The sequence below is a fragment of the Ranitomeya imitator genome, chromosome 3, assembly GCF_032444005.1.
Source record: "Ranitomeya imitator isolate aRanImi1 chromosome 3, aRanImi1.pri, whole genome shotgun sequence".
In the NCBI taxonomy this organism is placed as follows: Eukaryota; Metazoa; Chordata; class Amphibia; order Anura; family Dendrobatidae; genus Ranitomeya; species Ranitomeya imitator.
In genome coordinates this window covers 600,756,507-600,784,468 of record NC_091284.1, presented here as the reverse complement: position 1 = coordinate 600,784,468, position 27,962 = coordinate 600,756,507, and positions in this window count along the sequence as shown.

The following is a 27,962-nucleotide window of genomic DNA, read 5'->3' as shown; positions in this document are numbered from 1 at the left end:
AGTGTTGAGCGATACCGTCCGATATTTGAAAGTATCGGTATCGGATGGTATCGGCCGATATCCAAAAAATATCGCATATCGCCAATACCGATATCCGATACCAATACAAGTCAATGGGACACAAATATCGGAAGGTATCCGTAATGGTTCCCAGGGTCTGAAGGAGAGGAAACTCTCCTTCAGGCCCTGGGATCCATATTAATGTGTAAAATAAAGAATAAAAATAAAAAATATTGATATACTTACCCTCGGACGGGCCCTGGTTGTCACCGCTGCAATCGCCATGCTTTTCTTCCTAAGAATGAGCGCTTTAATGACCTTCGATGACGTCGCGGCTTGTGATTGGTCGCTGAGCGGTCATGTGACCGCTCACACGACCAATCACAAGCTGCGACGTCATCGAAGGTCCTTAACGCACTCATTCTTAATTCTTGTGAAGCACCTATAGGGTTAATAAACTTCTTTAACTTGGTTTTGAGCACTTCGAAGAGTGCAGTTTTTATAATGGTGTCACTTTTGGGTATTTTCTCTCACAAACCCCTCAGTCACCTCAAATTTGATGCAGTCCCTAAAAAAAGTATTTTTGTAAATTTTGTTGAAAAATTGTGAAGTCGTTAGTCAACTGTTGACTCTTCTATCTTCTTTAAAAAAAATGTTGTTTTAAAAATTGTGCTGCTGTAAAGTAGGCATTTGGGAAATGTTTTTTATTAACTATTTTGTGTAACTTAACTCTCTGATTTAAGGGCATTAGAATGCAAGATTGTCCAATTTTATGCAAAATTTACATTATTTTCACAAACATCCCAAGTTCATATAAAATAAATTTTACCACTAACATGAAGTACAATATTCTAGGTGTCGAGCTCCCACCTTCCCTCCTTCCAGGCTCTGTCATTGTAGCCAGCAATGTTCAGCAGCGAGCAGGTTTTTCTGGGACTAAATCCCGCATTTCACATACTGAAGCGATTCCTGTTGGACCACTAGGAAGGTCCTTGAGTGCTAAAACTATAAAAGGTTCGCATGGCTGCACGGCCATGCGCTAGTATCAAACCAATGTTAAAGAGCTCAGCGCCAGTGTGGTAATGCATGTTTGTGGCCAGAATACCACAGTTTTGCTCCATTTGGTAGCTGTGTTCCTCTGTGAGGAACAGAGTTTGCTAATACCACCATATAGTACCGCCTATTACTAGCAGCCGGTTTCTCTCCTGCACGGTGGACCCCGGGTTGCGAACGCACCTACTGTCTCATATATATATATATATATATATATATATATATTTGGTATGTTCCGCCAACTCTAACAAAATACTAGCACCAGAGTCTGGCTAGTAAATGGCAGACAAACAGCAATTGTTGTGGTACATCCAGCAGCTGGAGGGTAGGTTGGCGGCTCTCAAGCGCACAACCTCAGCTGTGGATGTTACCGCAGTTGCTGTTCAGGCTGTTCCGACTCTATCTCGCCTCCCGCTGCCAGAAAAATGTTCTGGTGATAGTAAATCTTGTAGGGGTTTCATGAGCCAGTGCTCTGTACACCTTGAGCTCCTGGCCGCACGTTTCCCAAAAAGCGGGCAAAGGTGGGATTTATTGTGTCTCTCTTGTTGAACAGGGCATTGGAATGGGCTACGCCGCTGTGGCAGCATGGCGATCATGTGGTGCAGAGTGCTCTGCTGTTTCTGAGAACTCTGAAACAGGTCTTTTTAGGACCTCGAGTCACCCATGATACAGAGCTCCAACTGTTGGCATTGACTCAGGGCTTGTCCTTGGTCAGCCATTTTGCTGTCCACTTCCGCACCCTAGCATCTGAGCTGGAGTGGTCGGATACAGCCCTTATCCCTATATTTTGGAGTGGGCTGGCTTACCACGTGAATGACGCTCTGGCCTCTAGGGAGATTCCCGCTACACTGGAGGAGTTATTAGCTGTGTCTACTCGTATTAGCGCAGGTCCAGTGTAGGCAAAGGTTTCGGCTGGCTCCCACCTTCGCCAAACCTTTAGAATCCCCGGTCCTGGTCCCTGAGTCACATGAGGCCATAAAAGTGTCAAGAGTGGGATCTAAGTCGCGGACCGCTCATGCATTCAAGGTCTGTCATGTTTGCCAGCAGTCAGAACGTCTTGCCATCAGATGTTCCCACCGGTTAAGAAAATGTCAGCATCCAGTGGTAGTAGGTGGAAGTACACTAGACACGGTTATGTTTGCCTCCAAATTGTCCTTTAAGGGGACAATTACAATAGGCTCATTCACTAACTCGGTAGAGCTCTGCTTGGATTCTGGGGTGGAGGGCAATTTTATGTCTTCTGCCTACGCCCAATGTCACGCAATACCCCTGGTAATGCAAGTTCAACCAGTGACCGTATGAGTGTTGAATGGGTCGACACTGCCCTCACAGATAACACACCAGGCCATCCCTTTCACTCTGTCCTTGTCGCCATCCCATCAGGATATTACATCTCTGCTCGTCATTCCTGAGGGAATTGATGAGGTCCTGTTAGGGACACTTTGGCTACGGTACCAATTTCCTCATATTGAGTGGTCCACAGGCAGAATTTTGGGATGGGGTAAATCTTGTGGGGGTAGATGTCAGAGGGAAAGCGTTCAGGTTGCTATTACTGAGGTGCCCGCAGATCTATCCTCTCTCCCCAAGCAATATTGGCCCTATGCGGACGTGTTCTCCAAAAGGGCTGCAATGACCTTTCTGCCTCCTTACCTGGTGCTGAGCCTCCCCGGGGTCGAGTTTATCCATTGTCTCTCCCGGAGACGGAGGCAATGTCTCAGTACATCCAGGAAAATCTGGCAAGAGGATTCATCAGAAAGTCAGTGTCAGATGCAGGGGCTGGGTTCTTCTTCGTGCAGAAGAACATGGAACTACATCCATGCATAGACTACAGGGGTCTTAACGCCATCACCGTTAAGAATAAGTATCCCCTGCCCCTGATATCTGAGCTTTTTGATAGGCTTCAGGGAGCAAGGGTATTTACTAAACTAGATCTGCGGGGTGCTTACAACCTGATTCGCATCCGTGAGGGGGACGAATGGAAGATGGCTTTTAACACCAGAGATGGGCACTATCAATATCTAGTAATGCCCTTTGGGCTCTATAATGCCCCAGCCATTTTCCAAGACTTTGTAAAGATATCTTCCGGGATATGCTCTCCACCTTGGTCGTAGTCTATCTGGATGATATTCTCATCTACTCTCCAGATATTGACTCCCACCGGAGAGATGTTTGCAGAGTCTTCGACCTCTTATGAAATGTGTGTTTGAGCAGGAGTCCTTACCTTTCCTGGGCTATATCATCTCTGCCCAGGGATTGGCTGTGGATCCTGCCAATCTACAGGCTGTGATAGACTGGCAAGAACCCCATTCTCTTAAAGCGGTGCAGCAATTTATGGGGTTCATTGACTATTATCACCAGTTCATGCCTCATTTCTCAACTTTGGTCGCTCCCTTGGTAGCCCTCACCAAGCCGGGAGCAAATCCTAAATTGTGGTCTGATGAGGTCTCCAAGGCCTTTACTTCTAATGCATCTCATTTTGCTAGCGTTCCCATCCTACATCACTTTCATGTGTCCCTCTTAAAGCCCATATACATGTCCCGGGTGTCCGAGTCATCTGCCGGGACATCGGTTCATCTACGGATGATTACGAGGTGAACGCTATTTTGGGGTGCAAGATGGTACGTGGCAATTTATTTGGTGGACTGGAAGGGTTATGGCCCAGAGGACAGGTCCTGGGAGCCTGCTGAGCACATTTGAGCTCCACAGCTCATTGCTGCCTTCGAGCGTAGCGAGGTCCAAGGAGGGGGGCCCTAGGAGGGGAAGTAATGTTAAGTGTCGAGTTCCTGCCGCTGCACAGGGGGAATCTCAAACCATGTCTGCTGCAGTCTCCCATTCTCCTCCAGACGCAGTGGAGCCTGCTCAGCCGAGACGTCGGTCCCAGCATCTGGCTTAGGCTGATAGTGGATGACTGGTTACTACTGCCCCTCCAGGCTCTGTCATTGTAGCCATCAATGTTCAGCAGCAAGTAGGTCTTTCTGGGACTAAGTCCTGCTTTTCCCATACTGAGTATGCCTACGAGACGACCTCCCATTGGAGGTCGGGGGTCACATGCGCAGGTCCTGAAGCGGTTCCTCTTGGACCACTAGGAAGGTCCTTAAGTGCTAACACTATAAAAGGTTTGCATGCCCACACAGCCATGCGCTAGTATCAAACCAATGTTATAGAGCTCAGCTTCAGTGCTGCCATGTTTGTTTCTGGTCAGGGTTTGGCTGAAATAAGCTCCTAGATTATTGGCACCTCTGGTGAGGAGTTTGTATGTTTGGATTCAGGGCCTTGGCTGAAATAAGCCCCTAGAATACCGGCACCTCTGGTGAGGAGTTGTTTGTCTGCTATTCTAACTGCATGACCATAGTTTTGCTCCGTTTGGTAGCTGTGTTCCTCTGTGAGGAACAGAGTTCACTAATACCGCCATATAGAACCGCCTATTACTAGCAGCAGGTTTCTCTCCTGCACGGTGGACCCCGGATTGCGATAGCACCTACTGTCTTATATATATATATATATATATATATATATATATATATATTCGGTGTGTTCCCCAAACCCTAACACAATATGTCACAAAAAACATTCTCAGAATCTGTGGAATTTATTAAAGCTTTCCAGAGTTATTACCTTATAAATTGACAGTGGTCAGAATTGTGAATATTGCCCTTGTCATTAACGTGCTAAACACTTTGGGGGCTAAAGGGGCTAAATCACTACATGAGTCTTGTCACATTTAACATATTAGTGTATGTGCACACGTAGAATGGTCCACTGTGGATTTTTCCGCAGCGGATTTGATAAATCCACAGGGCAAAAGCACTGCGTTTTTCCTGTGGATTTATTGTGGATTTACCGGGTTTTTGTGCAGATTCCACTGTGGTTTTACACCTGGAGTTTTCTATTATGGAGCAGGTGTAAAACCGCTGCAGATTCCGCACAAAGAATTGACATGCTGCGGAATGTAGACTGCTGCATTTCCGCGCATTTTTTTCCACAGCATGTGCACTGCGAATTGCGTTTCCCATAGGTTTACATTGTACTGTTAATGCATGGGAAACTGCTGCGGACCCGCAGCTGCAGAAACACTGCGAGCCGCAGCAAAATCCGCAGCGTGTTAACATAGCTTTAGCCTTTCTATAGAAGTTATATTATAAAGTAGAACAAGTTGGTCAGCATGATTTTATCAACTAAATTCCTGGCTTATTCTGAGCTTCTGGCATGATATTGACAGGATAAAAGGACGTTCATGTATATATTCTCATACAAGCTAGGTTATAAAAACTAATAAAACTGCCTTACAAAAGATGCTTTTGCCCATGAGAAATTTAAAATAAAATACAATACAAATGATTCTAAAATGTAATGTAAATAAAATATCTTTTGATGTGATATCCACTGCTGGAACCTTCATCGTTCACTAGATATTCTGAAAGCCCTATAGTTTCTCACAAGTACAACAGAGAAGCAGGAGTTTATAAAGATTTCATTGTGACTCCAAATAACTATATGAAGGATAAGATTACAGCCATGATTCCAGCCATTGCAAATTTCAAATAGAGTTTCAAGTAGTAAGCTCCCACAGATTTAATATTTATCATCTGGTCTAAGTATGTGCTAATTCATGTTTGAAGGAACATCCCTTTAAGCCAGCTGAAGTTTATTTCAGCCAAAATAACCCCAATTGGTTCGAGTAAAATATAAGACAAGGAGGGATCAACATGTTAGTGGAAAAACAAGTTAAATATGAGTATTACTAGCTATGTTCTATTTCATATTTGAGTAACAGATTGCAAATCAGATTTCCAAATATTATGATGACAGTTAATCTTGTTGGTACTGTTATTTTTATGTATTAAAAAAAGATACCGTGAAAAATAATCTGTCTGTACAAATATATTTCTGTAATTAATGTTATGACTGGTAATGATATCACTTTTTTACAGCTTAATTTCATTAATTTACCACAATTTAGGTTTTTAAGGCTTTGTTTCCCTTCACATTCAGTAGTTTTGACGTGGTGATAAATCAACTTATAGGAGCCCCCCAAAAAAACAGATAATAGTGTTAGAAACTCCTGGACAAATCTTCAGAGTGAGATCTCCGATGGATTGTACTCAATCTACAGCCAGCAATAAAGTGTTCAAAACAGTAGCTACAAAAGGAAAACTGCAAATTTTTTTAATGAAACTAAATAGCAAAATCATTTTTACTTTGTTACATTTTCTAGTTAAATAATGGCAGTTATCAAACTACACTATGAAATGCAATAATAATTTTGATCATTTTTTCATTACCTTCATTTGACTGCTAGATATGCATTTGCTGTTGTGTGTTCTGGGCTTCCTGTGCCAGATGTTGCACTATGCTATGGAAAAAGGCAGCTTGCAAAATCATTTTTGGCACATGTATCCCAAATGTCTTTCCTCTGTTTATATAAGGCTAATATGCTTTGTAAGTATTACATGGAAATGCTGGTTCAATTTACTTTGGATATAAAATTATCTTTGGCCCTTTGGCTAGTCAAATTCTATCCATGAAAGCTCATTTCTTCTTACAGTAAAATGCTAAAATTATCAGACATGCACAGCAACCAACATGGTAATAACAAACATCAGAACAATTTTCTTTCGCATATGCAAATGTGTGGTCTCCTGATAGCTACTGTTAGCTTTACAGAACAATTAGTCAGAATATACGGTGAATAATTCTGCTGGGATGTGGCCTTATTTTGTAGCTGGAAATAAATCAAAATCTCTGAAAGCCCATTGTTAAACCTCAATAGGAAAATCTGGAATGGTAATCAGCATGAACAGAAATGTAATCTGTGTCTCAATAATAATCAAAATTGTGTACGCAAAAGCAGCAGTGTATTAACATAAAACGAAGAAATAAAGCAAAATAAGCACACAAAAAAAAGGATAGAAAAAAAATCTCACAAATCCTGACTCTATAAAGTCTATGTGAAAATATGTTTAATTATTTATCCAGAACCATGACTTAAAAGAAGATTTTACCCTTGGTGCTTGCTCTACTTTTTAAAGACACCTGCCAAAATGTAGCAAATTAACTTTATTGATTTTGATGAAAGTTTTGTACAGAATAAGTCAAGTGGATCTACATACACACACTATTACTACTGCAGTTGTATGGAAAATCAGTTAGAAAGTCGCAAACCACACTATTTATGAGGCTTTCCAGGGAATAAACACTTTATAGTCTCGTTCGAATGGGCAAATTATGCCGACATGTTAGGTCCATGTTAGGCCACATTCACACGTTCAGTATTTGGTGAGTATTTTATGTCAGTATTTGTAAACCAAAGTAAGGAGTAAAACAATCACAGGAAAAGTATACTAGAAACATGTGCACCACTTCTACATATTTAACATATAGAATAAGCCAGTATCAGTCTACGGCCGGGGACACACACAACGTATAAAAAAACGGTCCGTTTTTGACGGACGAGAATCGCACAAATGTTACCAAAACAGTGATCCGTGTGCAGTGCGAGGATGTGATTTTCTCGCATCAAATGATCCGTGTGACATCCGTGTGACATCCGTATGGTGAGATTTTCTCACACACTTGCAAAATGAGCAAATAATGGCTGAGCCTTTCCTGTCACCTGCCCAATGCCTGAGAATTTCTCGCAAGTCGCACTGATGGTCCGTGTGCTGTGCTATTTTTTCTCACCCCCATAGAATTTCAGTGGCGATTCTCGGCCGAGAAACGCTGACAATCGCAGCATGCTGCGATTTCACTCGGATCCTGAATACGGCCGAGAAAATATCGGATGATGGGAGCTGCCCCATAGATTAACATTGGGACGAGTGCTATGCGATTTTTTATCGCATTGCACTCGTCCGTATTACGGTCTAGTGTGACCCCGGCCTACTAGTTGTAAGACATAAAATATAAATCCCAAACCTCATCATGTATAAAAGGCTTTAGATTTTCAGCTAAAAAGCAAAAAGAAAACCACTGAAAAAGTAAATACAGATTGTAGAACATAAAGCTCTGTTGTAATTATTTTAAACACTTTCTACTTGTTAGTTTATATTTGCACAAATAATTGTCGTATTACAGCTGACTATCCTTAATTATCAAGCTGCTTTCTTTCCCCCCACAACAAAATTAGTTTCCATAGGGACTATTACTTTTCAACATTGTGCCCTGATTTGGGGCATTATTGTGTCTACACATTGTGTGGTTTTCCAATTGCAAATTGATAAGGGATGAGCAAACCAATTTAAATTCAAATTCATCAGCTTTAAATACTTTTTCCCAGAAATGTAACATAGTAACATAGTAACATAGTTAGTAAGGCCGAAAAAAGACATTTGTCCATCCAGTTCAGCCTATATTCCATCATAATAAATACCCAGATCTACGTCCTTCTACAGAACCTAATAATTGTATGATACAATATTGTTCTGCTCCAGGAAGACATCCAGGCCTCTCTTGAACCCCTCGACTGAGTTCGCCATCACCACCTCCTCAGGCAAGCAATTCCAGATTCTCACTGCCCTAACAGTAAAGAATCCTCTTCTATGTTGGTGGAAAAACCTTCTCTCCTCCAGACGCAAAGAATGCCCCCTTGTGCCCGTCACCTTCCTTGGTATAAACAGATCCTCAGCGAGATATTTGTATTGTCCCCTTATATACTTATACATGGTTATTAGATCGCCCCTCAGTCGTCTTTTTTCTAGACTAAATAATCCTAATTTCGCTAATCTATCTGGGTATTGTAGTTCTCCCATCCCCTTTATTAATTTTGTTGCCCTCTTTTGTACTCTCTCTAGTTCCATTATATCCTTCCTGAGCACCGGTGCCCAAAACTGGACACAGTACTCCATGTGCGGTCTAACTAGGGATTTGTACAGAGGCAGTATAATGCTCTCATCATGTGTATCCAGACCTCTTTTAATGCACCCCATGATCCTGTTTGCCTTGGCAGCTGCTGCCTGGCACTGGCTGCTCCAGGTAAGTTTATCATTAACTAGGATCCCCAAGTCCTTCTCCCTGTCAGATTTACCCAGTGGTTTCCCGTTCAGTGTGTAATGGTGATATTGATTCCCTCTTCCCATGTGTATAACCTTACATTTATCATTGTTAAACCTCATCTGCCACCTTTCAGCCCAAGTTTCCAACTTATCCAGATCCATCTGTAGCAGAATACTATCTTCTCTTGTATTAACTGCTTTACATAGTTTTGTATCATCTGCAAATATAGATATTTTACTGTGTAAACCTTCTACCAGATCATTAATGAATATGTTGAAGAGAACAGGTCCCAATACTGACCCCTGCGGTACCCCACTGGTCACAGCGACCCAGTTAGAGACTATACCATTTATAACCACCCTCTGCTTTCTATCACTAAGCCAGTTACTAACCCATTTACACACATTTTCCCCCAGACCAAGCATTCTCATTTTGTGTACCAACCTCTTGTGCGGCACGGTATCAAACGCTTTGGAAAAATCGAGATATACCACGTCCAATGACTCACCGTGGTCCAGTCTATAGCTTACCTCTTCATAAAAACTGATTAGATTGGTTTGACAGGAGCGATTTCTCATAAACCCATGCTGATATGGAGTTAAACAGTTATTCTCATTGAGATAATCCAGAATAACATCCCTCAGAAACCCTTCAAATATTTTACCAACAATAGAGGTTAGACTTACTGGCCTATAATTTCCAGGTTCACTTTTAGAGCCCTTTTTGAATATTGGCACCACATTTGCTATGCGCCAGTCCTGCGGAACAGACCCTGTCGCTATAGAGTCACTAAAAATAAGAAATAATGGTTTATCTATTACATTACTTAGTTCTCTTAGTACTCGTGGGTGTATGCCATCCGGACCCGGAGATTTATCTATTTTAATCTTATTTAGCCGGTTTCGCACCTCTTCTTGGGTTAGATTGGTGACCCTTAATATAGGGTTTTCATTGTTTCTTGGGATTTCACCTAGCATTTCATTTTCCACCGTGAATACCGTGGAGAAGAAGGTGTTTAATATGTTAGCTTTTTCCTCGTCATCTACAACCATTCTTTCCTCACTATTTTTTAAGGGGCCTACATTTTCAGTTTTTATTCTTTTACTATTGATATAGTTGAAGAACAGTTTGGGATTAGTTTTACTCTCCTTAGCAATGTGCTTCTCTGTTTCCTTTTTGGCAGCTTTAATTAGTTTTTTAGATAAAGTATTTTTCTCCCTATAGTTTTTTAGAGCTTCAATGGTGCCATCCTGCTTTAGTAGTGCAAATGCTTTCTTTTTACTGTTAATTGCCTGTCTTACTTCTTTGTTTAGCCACATTGGGTTTTTCCTATTTCTAGTCCTTTTATTCCCACAAGGTATAAACCGCTTACACTGCCTATTTAGGATGTTCTTAAACATTTCCCATTTATTATCTGTATTCTCATTTCTGAGGATATTGTCCCAGTCTACCAGATTAAGGGCATCTCTAAGCTGTTCAAACTTTGCCTTCCTAAAGTTCAATGTTTTTGTGACTCCCTGACAAGTCCCCCTAGTGAAAGACAGGTGAAACTGCACAATATTGTGGTCGCTATTTCCTAAATGCCCAACCACCTGCAGATTTGTTATTCTGTCAGGTCTATTAGATAGTATTAGGTCTAAAAGTGCTGCTCCTCTGGTTGGATTCTGCACCAATTGTGAAAGATAATTTTTCTTGGTTATTAGCAGAAACCTGTTGCCTTTATGGGTTTCACAGGTTTCTGTTTCCCAGTTAATATCCGGGTAGTTAAAGTCCCCCATAACCAGGACCTCATTATGGGTTGCAGCTTCATCTATCTGCTTTAGAAGTAGACTTTCCATGCTTTCTGTTATATTTGGGGGTTTGTAACAGACCCCAATGAGAATTTTGTTACCATTTTTCCCTCCATGAATTTCAACCCATATGGACTCGACATCCTCATTCCCTTCGCTAATATCCTCCCTTAAAGTGGACTTTAGACAAGACTTTACATAGAGACAAACCCCTCCTCCTCTCCGATTTTTACGATCCTTTCTAAACAGACTGTAACCCTGTAAGTTAACTGCCCAGTCATAGCTTTCATCTAACCATGTCTCGGTTATTCCCACTATGTCAAAGTTACCTGTAGATATTTCTGCTTCTAGTTCTTCCATCTTGTTTGTCAGGCTTCTGGCGTTTGCGAGCATGCAGTTTAGAGGATTTTGTTTTGTTCCAATCTCCTCACTGTGGATTGTTTTAGAAATGTTCTTACCTCCCTTCTGAGTATGTTTTCCTGGGTCGTCTTTGTTCGAGTCTAATGTTTTTCTTCCCGTCCCCTCTTCTTCTAGTTTCTAGTGTGATTCATGTAAAATAAATTTACTGTTATTCTCTATATTACAAAACTTCTAATTGCCTGGAAAAGATGTGTATTGCATTTGGAGGTCTCCTAGGACTGTATTGAACCCTTTTTGAGTTCTGTAATGCAAACACAGCCTTAACCCCTTAGCGACCGCCGATACGCCTTTTAACGGCGGCCGCTAAGGGTACTTAAACCACAGCGCCGTTAATTAACGGCGCTGTGGAAAAAGTAAATAGCGCCCCCCAGAGTCGGATTTTCTCCGGGGTCTCGGCTGCCGAGGGAGAACATGATTCGGGGTTTTTTTTACCCACCCCGCTTTTGCGATCGCCGGTAATTAACCGTTTACCGGCGATCGCAAAAAAAAAACAAAACGCGATTTCTTTTTAATTTCTCTGTCCTCCGATGTGATCGCACATCGGAGGACAGAGAAAAGGGGTCCCAGGTAGCCCCCCAATACTTACCTATCTCCCCCGATGCTCCTCGTGGCTCCCGGTGGGCGCCGCCATCTTCAAAATGGCGGGCGCATGTGCAGTGCGCCCGCCGGCCGGCCCCGCGATAATCTTTGGGGTCTCGGCTGCCGGGGGTAGCCGAGACCCCAAAGAGCATGATCGGGGTCGGTTTTAGCGACCCCTGTTTTGCGATCGCCGGTAATTAACTGTTTACCAGCGACCGCAAAAAAAAAAAAAAGCTAAGTGTAATTCTCTGTCCTCTGATGTGATCGCACATCAGAGGACAGAGAAATAGGGGGATTCGGGGACCCTGCCATACTCACCTGTGTCCCTGGGTCTTCCTGCTGCTCCTCCTGGCCGCCAGCGTCTTCTGGGGAAAAGAAAATGGCGGGCGCATGCGCAGTGCACCCGCCATCTGTCTCCATCTGCCGGTCGGCAGGAGAAGAGCAGTTGGGGCTATAAGTAGGGTTATGGTTAGGGTTAGGGGTAGGGTTAGGGGTAGGGTTAGGGGTAGGGCTAGGGGTAGGGTTAGGGTTAGGGCTAGGGTTAGGGGTAGGGTTAGGGGTAGGGTTAGGGGTAGGGGTAGGGTTAGGGGTAGGGTTAGGGGTAGGGTTAGGGGTAGGGTTAGGGGTAGGGGTAGGGATATGGGTAGGGTTAGGGGTAGGGTTAGGGGTAGGGTTAGGGCTAGGGGTAGGGTTAGGGCTAGGGTTAGGGGTAGGGGTAGGGGTAGGGGTAGGGTTAGGGGTAGGGGTAGGGGTAGGGTTAGGGGTAGGGTTAGGGGTAGGGTTAGGGCTAGGGGTAGGGTTAGGGATAGGGTTAGGGGTAGGGTTAGGGCTAGGATTAGGGTTAGGGTTAGGGCTTAATTTAGGGTTAGGGTTGGGGCTAAATTTAGGGTTAGGGTTGGGGCTAAATTTAGAGTTAGGGTTGGCGCTAAATTTAGGGTTAGGCTTCTTTCACACTTACGTCGGTACGGGGCCGTCGCAATGCATCGGCCCGGCATACCGACGCACGTTGTGAAAATTGTGCACAACATCGGCAGCGGATGTAGTTTTTCAACGCATCTGCTGCCCAATCTATGTCCTGGGGAGGAGGGGGCGGAGTTACAGCCACGCATGCGCGGTCAGAAATGGCGGATGCGACGTACAAAAAAATGTTACATTGAACGTTTTTTTGTGCTGACGGTCCGCCAAAACACTGATCCAGTGCACGACGGACGCAACGTGTGGCCATCTGTCACGATCCGTCGGCAATACAAGTCTATGGGCAAAAAACGCATCCTGCGGGCACATTTGCAGGATCCGTTTCTTATCCAAAACGACAGATTGCGACGGATGCCAAACGACGCAAGTGTGAAAGTAGCCTTAGGGCTAGGGTTAGGGTTGGGGCTAAAGTTAGGGCTAGGGTTGGGGCTAAAGTTAGGGTTAGAGTTGGGATTAGGGTTAGGGTTTGGATTAAGGTTGGTATTAGGGTTAGGGTTGGCATAAGGGTTACGCTTGGGATTAGGGTTAGGTTTGGGATTAGGGTTAAGGTTAGGGTTGTGATTAGGGGTGTATTGGGATTAGGTTTAGGTTTGAGGTTAGGGTTGAGATTAGGATTAGGGGTGTGTTGGATTTAGTGTTTTGATTAGGGTTATGGTTAGGGTTGACATTAGGGTTGTTTTGGGGTAAGGGTTGTGATTATGGTTAGGGTTAGTGATTAGGATTATGGATCAGGTTGGGATTAGGGTTAGGGGTGTGTTGGGGTTAGGGTTGGAGCTAGAATTGGGGGGTTTCCACTGTTTAGGTACATCAGGGGGTCTCCAAACACGACAGCCAATTTTGCGCTCAAAAAGTCAAATGGTGCTCCCTCCCTTCTGAGCTCTGCCGTGCGCCCAAACAGTGGGTTACCCCCACATATGGGGCATCAGCATACTCGGGATAAATTGGACAACAACTTCTGGGGTCCAATTTCTCTTGTTACCTTTGTGAAAATAAAAACTTGGGGGCTACAAAATCCTTTTTGTGGAAAAATATATATATTTTTTTTATGACTCTGCATTATAAACTTCTGTGAAGCACTTGGGCATTCAAAGTTCTCACCACACATCTAGATAAGTTCCTTGGTGGGTCTAGTTTCCAAAATGGGGTCACTTGTGGGGGATTATTACAGTTTAGGTACATCAGGGGCTCTGCAATCGCAACATAATGCCCACAGACCATTCTATCAAAGTCTGAGTTCCAAAAAGGCGCTCCTTCCCTTCCGAGCTCTGCCGTGCGCCCAAACAGTGGTTTACCCCCACATATGGCACATCAGCGTACTCGGGATAAATTGGACAACAACTATTGCAGTCCAATTTCTCCTGTTACCCTTGTGAAAATAAAAACTTGGGGTCTACAATATCTTTTTTGTGGAAAAAAAAATATTTTTTATTTTCACGACTCTGCATTCTAAACTTCTGTGAAGCACTTGGGCATTCAAAGTTCTCACCACACATCTAGATAAGTTCCTTGGGGGGTCTAGTTTCCAAAATTGGGTCACTTGTGGAGGGTTTCTACTGGTTAGGTACATCAGGGGCTCTACAAACGCAACATAATGCCCACAGACAATTCTATCAAAGTCTGCATTCCAAAGCGGTGCTCCTTCCTTCCGAGCTCTGCCGTGCGCCCAAACAGTGGTTTACCCCCAAATATGGGGTACCAGCATACTCAGGACAAATTGGACAACAACGTTTGGGGTCCAATTTCTCTTGTTACTCTTGTGAAAATAAATACTTGGGGGCTAAAAAATCTTTTTTGTGGAAAAAAAATATTTTTTATTTTCACGACTCTGCATTCTAAACTTCTGTGAAGCACTTGGGCATTCAAAGTTCTCACCACACATCTAGATAAGTTCCATGGGGATCTAGTTTCCAAAATGGGGTCACTTGTGGGGGATTTCTACTGTTTAGGCACATCAGGGGCTCTCCAAACGCGACATGGCGTCCGATCTCAATTCCAGCCAATTCTACATTGAAAAAGTAAAACGGCACTCTTTCTCTTCCAAGCTCTTCGGTGCGCCCAAACAGTGGTTTACCCCCACATATTGGGTATCGACCTACTCAAGAGAAATTGCACAACAACTTTAGTGGTCTAATTTCTCCTGTTACTCTTGTGAAAATAAAAATTTGTGGGCAGAAAGATCATTTTTGTAGAAAAAATGCGATTTTTTTTTTCACGGCTCTACATTATAAACTTCTGTGAAGCACATGGGGGTTCAAAGTGCTCACCACACATCTAGATAAGTTCCTTAAGGAGTCTAGTTTCCAAAATGGGGTCACTTGAGGGGGGTTTCTACTGTTTAGGCACATCAGGGGCTCTCCAAATGCGACATGGCTTCCAATCTCAATTCCAGCCAATTCTACATTGAAAAAGTAAAACGGTGCTCCTTCACTTCCAAGCTCTGCGGTGCGCCCAAACAGTGGTTTACCCTCACATATGGGGTATCGACGTATTCAGGAGAAATCGCACAACAACTTTTGTGGTCTAATTTCTCCTGTTACCCTTGTGAAAATAAGAATTTGTGGGCGAAAAGATCATTTTTGTGTAAACAAAAGCGATTTTTTATTTTCACGGCTCAACGTTATAAACTTCTGTGAAGCACTTGGGGGTTCAAAGTGCTCACCACACATCTAGATAAGCTCCTTAAGAGGTCTAGTTTCCAAAATGGTGTCACTTTTGGGGAGTTTCCACTGTTTAGGCACATCAGGGGCTCTCTAAACGTGACATGGCGTCCGATCTCAATTCCAGCCAATTCTGCATTGAAAAAGTAAAACGGCACTCCTTCACTTCTAAGTTCTGCGGTGCGCTCAAAAAGTGGTTTACCCCACATATGGGGTATTGTCGTATTCAGGAGAAATTGCTTAACAAAATTTATGGTTACATTTCTGTTTTTACACTTGTGAAAATAAAAAAAATGGTTCTGAATTAAGATGTTTGCAAAAAAAAGTTAAATGTTCATTTTTTCCTTCCACATTGTTTCAGTTCCTGTGAAGCACGTAAAGGGTTAATAAACTTCTTGAATGTGGTTTTGAGAACCTTGAGGGGTGTAGTTTTTAGAATGGTGTCACACTTCATTATTTTCTATCATATAGACCCCTCAAAATGACTTCAAATGTGATGTGGTCCCTAAAAAAAATGGTGTTGTAAAAATGAGAAATTGCTGGTCAACTTTTAACCCTTATAACTCCCTAACAAAAAAATTTGTTTCCAAAATTGTGCTGATGTAAAGTAGATATGTGGTAAATGTTATTTATTAACTATTTTTCGTGACATATCTCTCTGATTTAAGGGCATAAAAATAAAAAGTTTGAAAATTGCAAAATTTTAAATTTTTTTGCCATATTTCTGTTTTTTTCATAAATAATCGCAAGTAATATCGAAGAAATGTTACCACTATCATGAAGTACAATATGTCATGAAAAAACAATCTCAGAATCAGCGGGATCCGTTGAAGTGTTCCAGATTTATAACCTCATAAAGTGACAGTGGTCAGAATTGCAAAAATTGGCTTGATCATTAAGTACCAAATTGGCTCTGTCACTAAGGGGTTAATAATGTCTAAGGCTAGGTTCACATTGCGTTAGGGCAATCTGTTAAGCTCATAGCGCTAGTGGATTGCGCTAACGCAATGTTTCTAGAGGGTCGGCGTTCACCCTCCCCGCTAGCGCAGAGCCCCGATCTGTGCTAGCAAGAAACGGGCCTCGGATGCACCTTGGACGCTGCAAGCAGCGTCCAAATTCCGTCACAAAAGAACGGCACATCGCTAGCGCATGCTAAAAATGGCATGCGCTAGCGATGCGCTTCAGCTAAAAATCACATTGCTGTCAATGGGTGCGCTAACGGACCCGTTGCACGGCGTTAATTGCGACATTTTCGCCGTGCAACGCAGTCTGTTAGCGTTAACCCATTAACGCAATGTGAACCTAGCCTAAGTGATTTCAACCTAACTGATTATGGAAAAATTACTAACAAGTGGTAATAAACAGTCTATTTGAAAAGACTGCTGCATCAGACTTTGTAGGCTACATAACCATTTACAACATGAGCCGCTCGTAAACAATGTAAGTGCAAGTCGGAAGCAGATGTTTGATGCGAGTTTATCACAGACCCAGAAGGTCATAGCTGTGTGTTCCAATTAGGACCTGGCACTAAAAATCGATTTCTAACTTGTTAAATGCCACAGTCATTCTCTGACAGGTGCATTTAACATGCACCGACATAAGATCATTGAATATTACAGTTAGAAGGAACCTTAAGGGTCATCTTGTCCAACACCGTGCGCAATGCAATACAGGATTGACTAAACCATCTCAGACAGATGTTTGTCCATCCTCTGTTTGGCAGTCTGTTCCACTCGATGATCACCCTCATGGTTAAAAAGTTTTTTCTAATATCTAACCTGTATCTTCTCTCTTTCAGTTTCACTCCATTGCTTCACATGTTTCCATGTGCAATTGAGAATAAAGATGATGTACACAGAAACAAAAGAGATGCTGAGCATAATACCTTGACTAGGGCTGAGCTTGCTCTGAAACTTTACTGTGCTGACCGGACACATGTAGGTAACAGATGCAAAGCCAAATGGCTAATTGCCCCCCACTAACGCTTGCTGCCTGTCTACTTGTACAGTCCCAAAGCTAGACAGATATACAACACTTTCAGACAGAGTGGAATGGTCTTCACTCACATAGCCAGACACAAATAATACTAGAAGTAGAGAAAAATTACCGCACACAATACTGGTATGATGCAAAAAAAAGGGTATATGCCAGGTTTTATTTAAACAAAGAATTTCAAAATGGCCACAGATTTTTGGTAGACAGAAATATGTACAGACAACGACCCAACGTTTCGACACCATTATCCCTCTATATATGACTTTTTTCTTGGTGTAGCACCGGTCCACCAGATGACGTCGGACATTTTTGCATATGATGCCGCTACCAGCTCAAGTATCCTATCCCAAGTATCTAACTCCAGTGAGTTCCTGAAAACCCCTCTTCACGAACTAAGGACGAGGGACTACGAGAAGGAGCGTCGAAAACTAATATCATACGACCTACATTGTGTTACCTTGGCAGAATACCATAAGCAAGGCAAGATCCCGAGGGGGCTAAGGTGTAACCTACGCCCAACACTTTTTTCCGAGAACCCTGATTTCTGTGACAAATATAAGAGGATACTGAACAAGTGTTCTCTGGACTAGGGTTGAGCGAAACGGGTCGTTCATTTTCAAAAGTCGCCGACTTTTGGCAAAGTCGGGTTTCATGAAACCCGATCCGACCCCTGTGCGGGGTCGGCCATGCGGTACGCGACTTTTGCGCCAAAGTCGCGTTTCAATGACGCGAAAAGCGCCATTTCTCAGCCAATGAAGGTAAACGCAGAGTGTGGTCAGCGTGATGACAGAGGTCCTGGTCCCCACCATCTTAGAGAAGGGCATTGCAGTGATTGGCTTGCTGTCTGTGGCGTCACAGGGGCTATAAAGAGGAGTTCCCGCCGACCGCCATGTTACTGCTGCTGATCTGAGCTTAGGGAGAGGTTGCTGCCGCTTCGTCAGAAGCAGGGATAGCGTTAGGCAGGGTCCATTAACCACCAAACCGCTTGTGCTGTAGCGATTTCCACTGCCCAACACCACCTTCGGTGTGCAGGGACAGTGGAAGCTACATTTTTTTTTTTTCCCCCTCAGCGCTGTAGCTCATTGGGCTGCCCTAGAAGGCTCCCTGATAGCTGCATTGCTGTGTGTACGCCGCTGTGCAAACCAACTGCTTTTTTCAAAGCACAAATCCTCTTGTTCCTTCCTTTCTGCACAGCTATCTTTTTGGTTTGTACACACTTTTTATTTAATTTGTGCATCAGTCCACTCCTTATTGCTGCCTGCCATACCTGGCTGAGATTACTGCAGGGAGATAGTAATTGAAGGACACTCCCTGTTTTTTTTTTTTTTTTTTTTGTGGGAGATTAAGATTGACATTTCTGCTAGAGTGCCATCCCTGTCTGTGTCATCTCTCACTCAGTGGGCCATAGAAAGCCTATTTATTTTTTTGCTTGATTTGGGTTGTAAAATCTACCTGAAAAAATCACTACATCAATCAGTGGGAGAAAAATATTGGCCTCAGGGCTTGTGTGCCACTCTTGACTCCTGTGTGCATCATCACTCACTCAGTGGGCCATAGAAAGCCTATTTATTTTTTTGCTTGATTTTGGTTCTAAAATCTACCTGAAAAAATCACTACATCAATCAGTGGGAGAAAAATATTGGCCTCAGGGCTTGTGTGCCACTCCTGACTCCTGTGTGCATCATCACTCACTCAGTGGGCCATAGAAAGCCCTTTTTTTTTTTTTTTTGCTTTATTTGGGTTCTAAATTCTACCTGAAAAAATCAATAAATCAATCAGTGGGAGATTAATATTGGCCTTTGGGCTTGTGTGCCAGTCCTAAGCGTGCCATCTCTCTCTCTCAGATAGTGGGCCATGGAAAGCCTATTTATTTATTTTTTTTTTTTATTGGGTTTATAAATTTTCCCTGGAAAAAAAAAAAAAGTGGGAGATTAATATTGGCCTCTGGGCTTGTGTGCCAGTCCTGAGCGTGCCATCTCTCTCACAAATAGTGGGCCATAGAAAGCCTATTTATTTATTTTTTTTTGGTTTTATAAATTCTCCCTTAAAAAAAAAGGGAGATTAATATTGGCCTTTGGGCTTGTGTGCCAGTCCTAAGCGTGCCATCTCTCTCTGTCTCTCAGATAGTGGGCCATAGAAAGCCTATTTATTATTTTTTTTATTGGGTTTATAAATTTTCCCTGGAACAAAAAAAAAAAAGTGGGAGATAAATATTGGCCTCTGGGCTTGTGTGCCACTCCTGACTCCTGTGTGCGTCATCTCTCACTCAGTGGGCCATAGAAAGCCTTTTTTTGTTTTATTTGTTTTCTAAATTCTCCCTGAAAAAATCATTTTATTTTATTTGGTTTCTAAATTCTTCCTGAAAAAATCATTTTATTCTATTTTTTTTTTTCCTAAAGTCTCCCTGAAAAAAAACAAACAAAAACAAATCAGTGGGAGATTAATATTGCCCTTTCTGCTTGTGTGCCAGTCTTGACTCCTGGGTGTGCCATCTCTCTCTCTCTCTCCAATTGTGGGCCATAGAAAGCCTATTATTTTTTTAGCTTGATTTGGGTTCCAAAATCTACCTGAAAAAATCACTACATCAATCAGTGGGAGATAAATATTGGCCTCTGGGCTTGTGTGCCACTCCTGACTCCTGTGTGCGTCATCTCTCACTCAGTGGGCCATAGAAAGCCTTTTTTTGTTTTATTTGTTTTCTAAATTCTCCCTGAAAAAATCATTTTATTTTCTTTGGTTTCTAAATTCTTCCTGAAAAAATCATTTTATTCTATTTTTTTTTTTTCCTAAAGTCTCCCTGAAAAAAAAAAAAAAAATCAAATCAGTGGGAGATTAATATTTACATTTGTGCTTCAGTGACAGTCCTGCGTGTGTGGCATCTCTCTCATTTGTTGCCACCAACAACAGAGTGTGTAACATTGTGCCTGATTTTCGTTGTGGTCTCACTCACCTGTAAAGGGGTAGCTAAATCATACTGAAGTTATAGCTCACCGTGTAATTTGTGTGACAGCAACAAATACCGTTAGTTTGTTTACGTTTTTAAAACAATGAGGAAGTATGGTGGAAGAGGTCGTGGCCGGGGGCGTTCATTGTCAGCTGGTAATGAGGGTAGTGGTAGTGGTGGAGCATCAGCTGGTAGTGGGAAAAAAAATATTGCACCTAAGTCTGGAGCTGTGGAGCCAGGTTTGTCGTCTGGCTACACAAGGCCTCGAACGCTCCCTTTTCTGGGAGTAGGAAAACCGCTTTTAAAGCCGGAGCAGCAAGAGCAAGTTTTGGCTTATCTTGCTGACTCAGCCTCTAGCTCTTTTGCCTCCTCTCGTGAAACTGGTAAATGTCAAAGCAGCGCGTCGTTAGTGGATGTTCACGGTCAGGGACAAGTCGCTTCCTTGTCCTCTTCAGCAAAAACAACAACAGAGAAGAATGCAGCAGGCGACACAACGGGTTACTCCATGGAGCTCTTTACACATACCGTCCCTGGCTTAGAAAGTGAAGCAGTTAACAGTCCATGCCCATTACAAGTTGAATCTGACATGGAGTGCACTGATGCACAGCCACAGCCAGACTACTATGCTGGTCCTTTGACTCAGACCACAACATTGCCCTCGCAGGGTGCTGATCAAGAATCAGACACTGATGAGACTATGTTGCCCCATCACGAACGCTATACCACCGACCGACACGGTGACACAGACGAAGTTGCACACGAGCTACAAGAAGAGGTAATAGATGACCCAGTTCTTGACCCCGATTGGCAGCCATTGGGGGAACAGGGTGCAGGCGGCAGCAGTTCTGAAGCGGACGAGGAGGGGCCGCAGCAGGCATCAACATCGCAACAGGTTCCATCTGCCGGGCCCGTATCTTGCCCAAAACGCATGGCAAAGCTAAAACCTGTTGGAGGACAGCGTGGCCATCCGGTTAAAGCTCAGTCTGCAATGCCTGAAAAGGTATCCGATGCTAGAAAGAGTGCAGTCTGGCATTTTTTTAAACAACATCCAATTGATCAGCGCAAAGTCATCTGTCAAAAATGTTCAACTACCTTAAGCAGAGGACAGAATCTGAAAAGTCTCAATACAAGTTGCATGCATAGACATTTAACCACCATGCATTTGCAAGCCTGGACTAACTACCAAACGTCCCTTAAGGTTGTAGCACCCTCGGCCAATGAAGCTAGTCAGCAACGCAACATCCCTTCCGGCAGTGTAGGGCCACCATTTTCCGCACCACCTGCAGTATCTGTGCAGGTTTCTTTGCCAGGCCAAAGCCGTCAGGGTCAGGGAATCACCAGTTTCGTAGTAGGAAACACTGCATCTAGGGCACCGGTGGCAACAATACCATCTCCCACCGTCTCTCAGTCTGCCATGTCCACCGGCACCCCCGCTAGTTCCACGATCTCCAGCTCTCCAGTCCAGCTCACCCTACATGAGACTATGGTTAGAAAAAGGAAGTACTTAGCCTCGCATCCACGTACACAGGGTTTGAACGCACACATAGCTAGACTAATCTCGTTAGAGATGATGCCCTACCGGTTAGTTGAAAGCGAAGCTTTCAAAGCCCTGATGGACTACGCTGTACCACGCTACGAGCTACCCAGTCGACACTTTTTTTCCAGAAAAGCCATCCCAGCCCTCCACCAGCATGTTAAAGAGCGCATTGTCCATGCACTCAGGCAATCTGTGAGCACAAAGGTGCACCTGACAACAGATGCATGGACCAGTAGGCATGGCCAGGGACGTTACGTGTCCATCACGGCACACTGGGTAAATGTGGTGGATGCAGGGTCCACAGGGGACAGCAAGTTTGGGACAGTTCTGCCTAGCCCACGGTCTAGGAAACAATTGGCTGTAGCCGTTCGCACCCCCTCCTCCTCCTCTTCGTCCTCCTGCAGAAGCGAGAGCTCGTCCACAGACCGCAGTCCCACAACCACTCCATCCGCAGCTGCCACTGTTGCACACCAGGTCTCCCATTATGGGGCAGCTACTGGCAAACGTCAGCAGGCTGTATTGGCTATGAAGTGTTTGGGCGACAACAGACACACCGCGGAAGTTCTGTCCGAGTTCTTGCAGAAAGAAACGCAGTCGTGGCTGGGCACTGTAGATCTTGAGGCAGGCAAGGTAGTGAGTGATAACGGAAGGAATTTCATGGCTGCCATCTCCCTTTCCCAACTGAAACACATTCCTTGCCTGGCTCACACCTTAAACCTGGTGGTGCAGTGCTTCCTGAAAAGTTATCCGGGGTTATCCGACCTGCTCCTCAAAGTGCGTGGACTTTGCTCACATATCCGCTGTTCGCCCGTACACTCCAGCCGTATGCAGACCTATCAGCGTTCTTTGAACCTTCCCCAGCATCGCCTAATCATAGACGTTGCAACAAGGTGGAACTCAACACTGCACATGCTTCAGAGACTGTGTGAACAGAGGCGGGCTGTTATGTTTTTGTGGGAGGATACACATACACGGGCAGGCAGTAGGATGGCAGACATGGAGTTGTCAGGTGTGCAGTGGTCGAAGATTCAAGACATGTGTCAAGTCCTTCAGTGTTTTGAGGAATGCACACGGCTGGTTAGTGCAGACAACGCCATAATAAGCATGAGCATCCCCCTAATGCGTCTGCTGATACAAAGTTTGACGCACATAAAGGATCAGGCGTCTGCAGCTGAGGAAGAGGAAAGCCTTGATGACAGTCAGCCATTGTCTGGCCAGGGCAGTGTACAGGACGAGGTAGCGGGCGAAGAGGAGGAGGAGGACGAGGAGGATGATGGGGATGATTATATTTTTAATGAGGAAGCTTTTCCGGGGCCACTGGAAATTGGTGGCGCGGCAAGGCCGGGTTCTGGTTTTTTGAGGGACACAAGTGACGTGGATTTGCCTGAAACTGCCCCTCAACCAAGCACAACCGCAGATTTGAGAACTGGAACTTTGGACCACATGGCGGATTATGCCTTACGTATCCTCAAAAGGGACACACGCATAACTAAAATGATGAATGATGACGATTACTGGTTGGCCTGCCTCCTTGATCCTCGCTATAAAGGCAAATTGCAAAATATAATGCCACATGAGAACTTGGAACTAATATTAGCAACCAAACAATCAACTCTTGTTGACCGTTTGCTTCTGGCATTCCCTGCACACAGCGCCCGTGATCGTTCTCACACGAGCTGCAGGGGCCAGCAGACCAGAGGAGTTAGAGGGGCAGAAATCAGAAGTGGCGTTGGCCAGAGGGGTTTTCTGACCAGGTTGTGGAGTGATTTTGCTATGACAGCAGACAGGACAGGTACTGCAGCATCAATTCAAAGTGACAGGAGACAACATTTGTCCAGTATGGTTACAAACTATTTTTCATCCCTTATCGATGTTCTCCCTCAACCGTCATTCCCATTTGATTACTGGGCATCAAAATTAGACACCTGGCCAGAATTGGCAGAATATGCATTGCAGGAGCTTGCTTGCCCGGCAGCTAGTGTCCTATCAGAAAGAGTATTCAGTGCTGCAGGTTCAATACTAACAGAAAAAAGGACTCGTCTGGCTACCCAAAATGTAGATGATCTAACCTTCATTAAAATGAACCACAACTGGATTTCGAAATCTTTTGCCCCACCTTGCCCGGCTGACACCTAGCTTTCCTATGAAAAGGTCTTGCCTGTGGACTATTCTGAATGCCTTTTCCAATCTCGTAATTTTCTGCACCTGATTGTCCAGCATACAACATGTTTACACCTCACTAAATGGCCAAACTCCCCACACGGGGCCGTGGTATCGACACTTGGCGACAGCACCCGTGAGAGTGCAGTTTGTCTGAAGAGGTGGGTGAGCCCGCTTTTGGTCGACGGCACTGCCACTGGGTCCCTCCTAGTACAATAAAGTGTCTCTGGCGGTGGTGGTGCGCACCCAACGTCAGACACACCGTTGTAATATGAGGGGCCCTGGGCCTGTACCGCCGGCCACAAGACAGTTTCCCCCCACTCCAGCTCAAACAGTGCTCTACCACTTGCAAAATTATCTCACAGCTCCACCAATGTTTAGTCTATGCGCTGACATCCTTCAATGCCTGCCACTGACAATACCATTGTATTGACATTTTTGTTATGTTAGGCCTTCGATGCCTGTCTGTGGTCACTCCTTCCACTAGGCCTCCACTGACCACACCACTGCTGCCCGTGTACCCCTGGAACCAATTTAAAATTGCCTACAGCCATGTGTTATTATTTTAGGCCTTCGATGCCTGTCTGCGGTCACTCCTTCCACTAGGCCTCCACTGACCACACCACTGCTGCCCGTGTACCCCTGTAACCAATTTAAAATTGCCTACAGCCATGTGTTATTATTTTAGGCCTTCGATGCCTGTCTGCGGTCACTCCTTCCACTAGGCCTCCACTGACCACACGACTGCTGCCCGTGTACCCCTGTAACCAATTTAAAATTGCCTACAGCCATGTGTTATTATTTTAGGCCTTCGATGCCTGTCTGCGGTGACTCCTTCCACTAGGCCTCCACTGACCACACCACTGCTGCCCGTGTACCCCAGGAACCAATTTAAAATTGCCTACAGCCATGTGTTATTATTTTAGGCCTTCGATGCCTGTCTGCGGTCACTCCTTCCACTAGGCCTCCACTGACCACACCACTGCTGCCCGTGTACCCCTGGAACCAATTTAAAATTGCCTACAGCCATGTGTTATTATTTTAGGCCTTCGATGCCTGTCTGCGGTGACTCCTTCCACTAGGCCTCCACTGACCACACCACTGCTGCCCGTGTACCCCTGGAACCAATTTAAAATTGCCTACAGCCATGTGTTATTATTTTAGGCCTTCGATGCCTGTCTGCGGTCACTCCTTCCACTAGGCCTCCACTGACCACACCACTGCTGCCCGTGTACCCCTGGAACAAATTTAAAATTGCCTACAGCCATGTGTTATTATTTTAGGCCTTCGATGCCTGTCTGCGGTCACTCCTTCCACTAGGCATCCACTGACCACACCACTGCTGCCCGTGTACCCCTGTAACCAATTTAAAATTGCCTACAGCCATTTGTTATTATTTTAGGCCTTCGATGCCTGTCTGTGGTCACTCCTTCCACTAGGCCTCCACTGACCACACCACTGCTGCCCGTGTACCCCTGGAACCAATTTAAAATTGCCTACAGCCATGTGTTATTATTTTAGGCCTTCGATGCCTGTCTGCGGTCACTCCTTCCACTAGGCCTCCACTGACCACACCACTGCTGCCCGTGTACCCCTGGAACCAATTTAAAATTGCCTACAGCCATGTGTTATTATTTTAGGCCTTCGATGCCTGTCTGTGGTCACTCCTTCCACTAGGCCTCCACTGACCACACCACTGCTGCCCGTGTACCCCTGGAACCAATTTAAAATTGCCTACAGCCATGTGTTATTATTTTAGGCCTTCGATGCCTGTCTGCGGTCACTCCTTTCACTAGGCCTCCACTGACCACACCACTGCTGCCCGTGTACCCCTGTAACCAATTTAAAATTGCCTACAGCCATGTGTTATTATTTTAGGCCTTCGATGCCTGTCTGCGGTCACTCCTTCCACTAGGCCTCCACTGACCACACCACTGCTGCCCGTGTACCCCTGGAACCAACATCAGAAAATATAAAAATAAGTATTTTGCTTATAAAAAAGAAAATACTGGAGAGATATCAAATGCAGACATTTTAACATTAAAAACAAACACATACAACAAAAATCTGGTACAGTACTAAAAATGGCCACCAGCTACAATAACTTTCTCCTGCAAGTAGTTAACTGAAAGGTTTTTTCAATTTTAAACACAGATATGGCATCCACCGAGTGTTGTCCTGTCGCGTCTTCTTTATATTTTTGCCAAGAAGATGCAAAACAATGAAAATAATAAAATCATTATTTACCAAAAAAATAGAGTAAGTCAAAACCACATTGCAAATAAACATTCATTACAAATAAAGAAGCAGGGCGCGTCCGAGGGTGAGTATATACCTAATAAGAATATAATCACCCTCGGACGCGCCCTGCTTCTTTCCGACAGCCTTCCTTCCTAAGAATCAGCCCTTCCGTGGTGTAGAGAGAGGGTTTGTTACACTCCAAGGTGTTCCCCAGGTTGCCTTTCCTGAGCTTCGATCTTCCGGCTCTCGTTTAGTAGTTGTTGGAAACTACGCTGCATTGGGCCTACAAATTGGGTATGGGGTGTAGAGAGATGGTGTGTTCCACTCCAAGGTGTTCCCCAGGTTGCCTTTCCTGAGCTTCGATCTTCCGGCTCTCGTTTAGTAGTTGTTGGAAACTACGCTGCATTAGGCCTACAAATTGGGTATGGGGTGTAGAGAGATGGTGTGTTCCACTGTAGAGAGATGGTGTGTTCCACTCCAAGGTGTTCCCCAGGTTTCCTCTCCATTGCTTCGATCTTCCGGCTCTCGTTTAGTAGTTGTTGGAAACTACGCTGCATTAGGCCTACAAATTGGGTATGGGGTGTAGAGAGATGGTGTGTTACACTCCAAGGTGTTCCCCAGGTTTCCTCTCCATTGCTTCGATCTTCCGGCTCTCGTTTAGTAGTTGTTGGAAACTACGCTGCATTGGGCCTACAAATTGGGTATGGGGTGTAGAGAGATGGTGTGTTCCACTCCAAGGTGTTCTCCAGGTTGCCTTTCCTGAGCTTCGATCTTCCGGCTCTCGTTTAGTAGTTGTTGGAAACTACGCTGCATTAGGCCTACAAATTGGGTATGGGGTGTAGAGAGATGGTGTGTTACACTCCAAGGTGTTCCCCAGGTTTCCTCTCCATTGCTTCGATCTTCCGGCTCTCGTTTAGTAGTTGTTGGAAACTACGCTGCATTAGGCCTACAAATTGGGTATGGGGTGTAGAGAGATGGTGTGTTCCACTGTAGAGAGATGGTGTGTTCCACTCCAAGGTGTTCCCCAGGTTTCCTCGCCAATGCTTCGATCATCATGCTCTCGTTTAGTAGTTGTTGGAAACTACGCTGCATTAGGCCTACAAATTGGGTATGGGGTGTAGAGAGATGGTGTGTTCCACTCCAAGGTGTTCCCCAGGTTGCCTTTCCTGAACTTCTATCTTCAGGCTCTCATTAAATTGTGGTTAAACGGAACAACTGCATTTGGCGTACTAGTTGGTTTGGGGCCTACTATCGGTGTCTGCCGCTCCTTGCTGTTCTCCTGGTTTCCTGTCCTGAAATTCCGTTTTCAGGCGCTCGTTAAGTAGTTGTTAATGATAGACTGCATTTGGCCTACTAGTTGGGTTGGGGCCTACTATCGGTGTCTGCCACTCCTTGCTGTTCTCCTCCACTGAACAAAGCTGTGCCGCCTGTTTACTACTGTTGCCAATTTTGAACTGCATTTCGACTACTTACTGATTTGGGCCTACTCTCTGTGTCAGCCTCTCATTCCAGTTGTCCTCCACTGCAATGCCCCCTGATTAGTCCTGTGTTACCAATTTTGAACTGCATTTAGCCCACTTTATTCTTTGGGCCTATATCTGTGTTTCCTCCTCATCCTG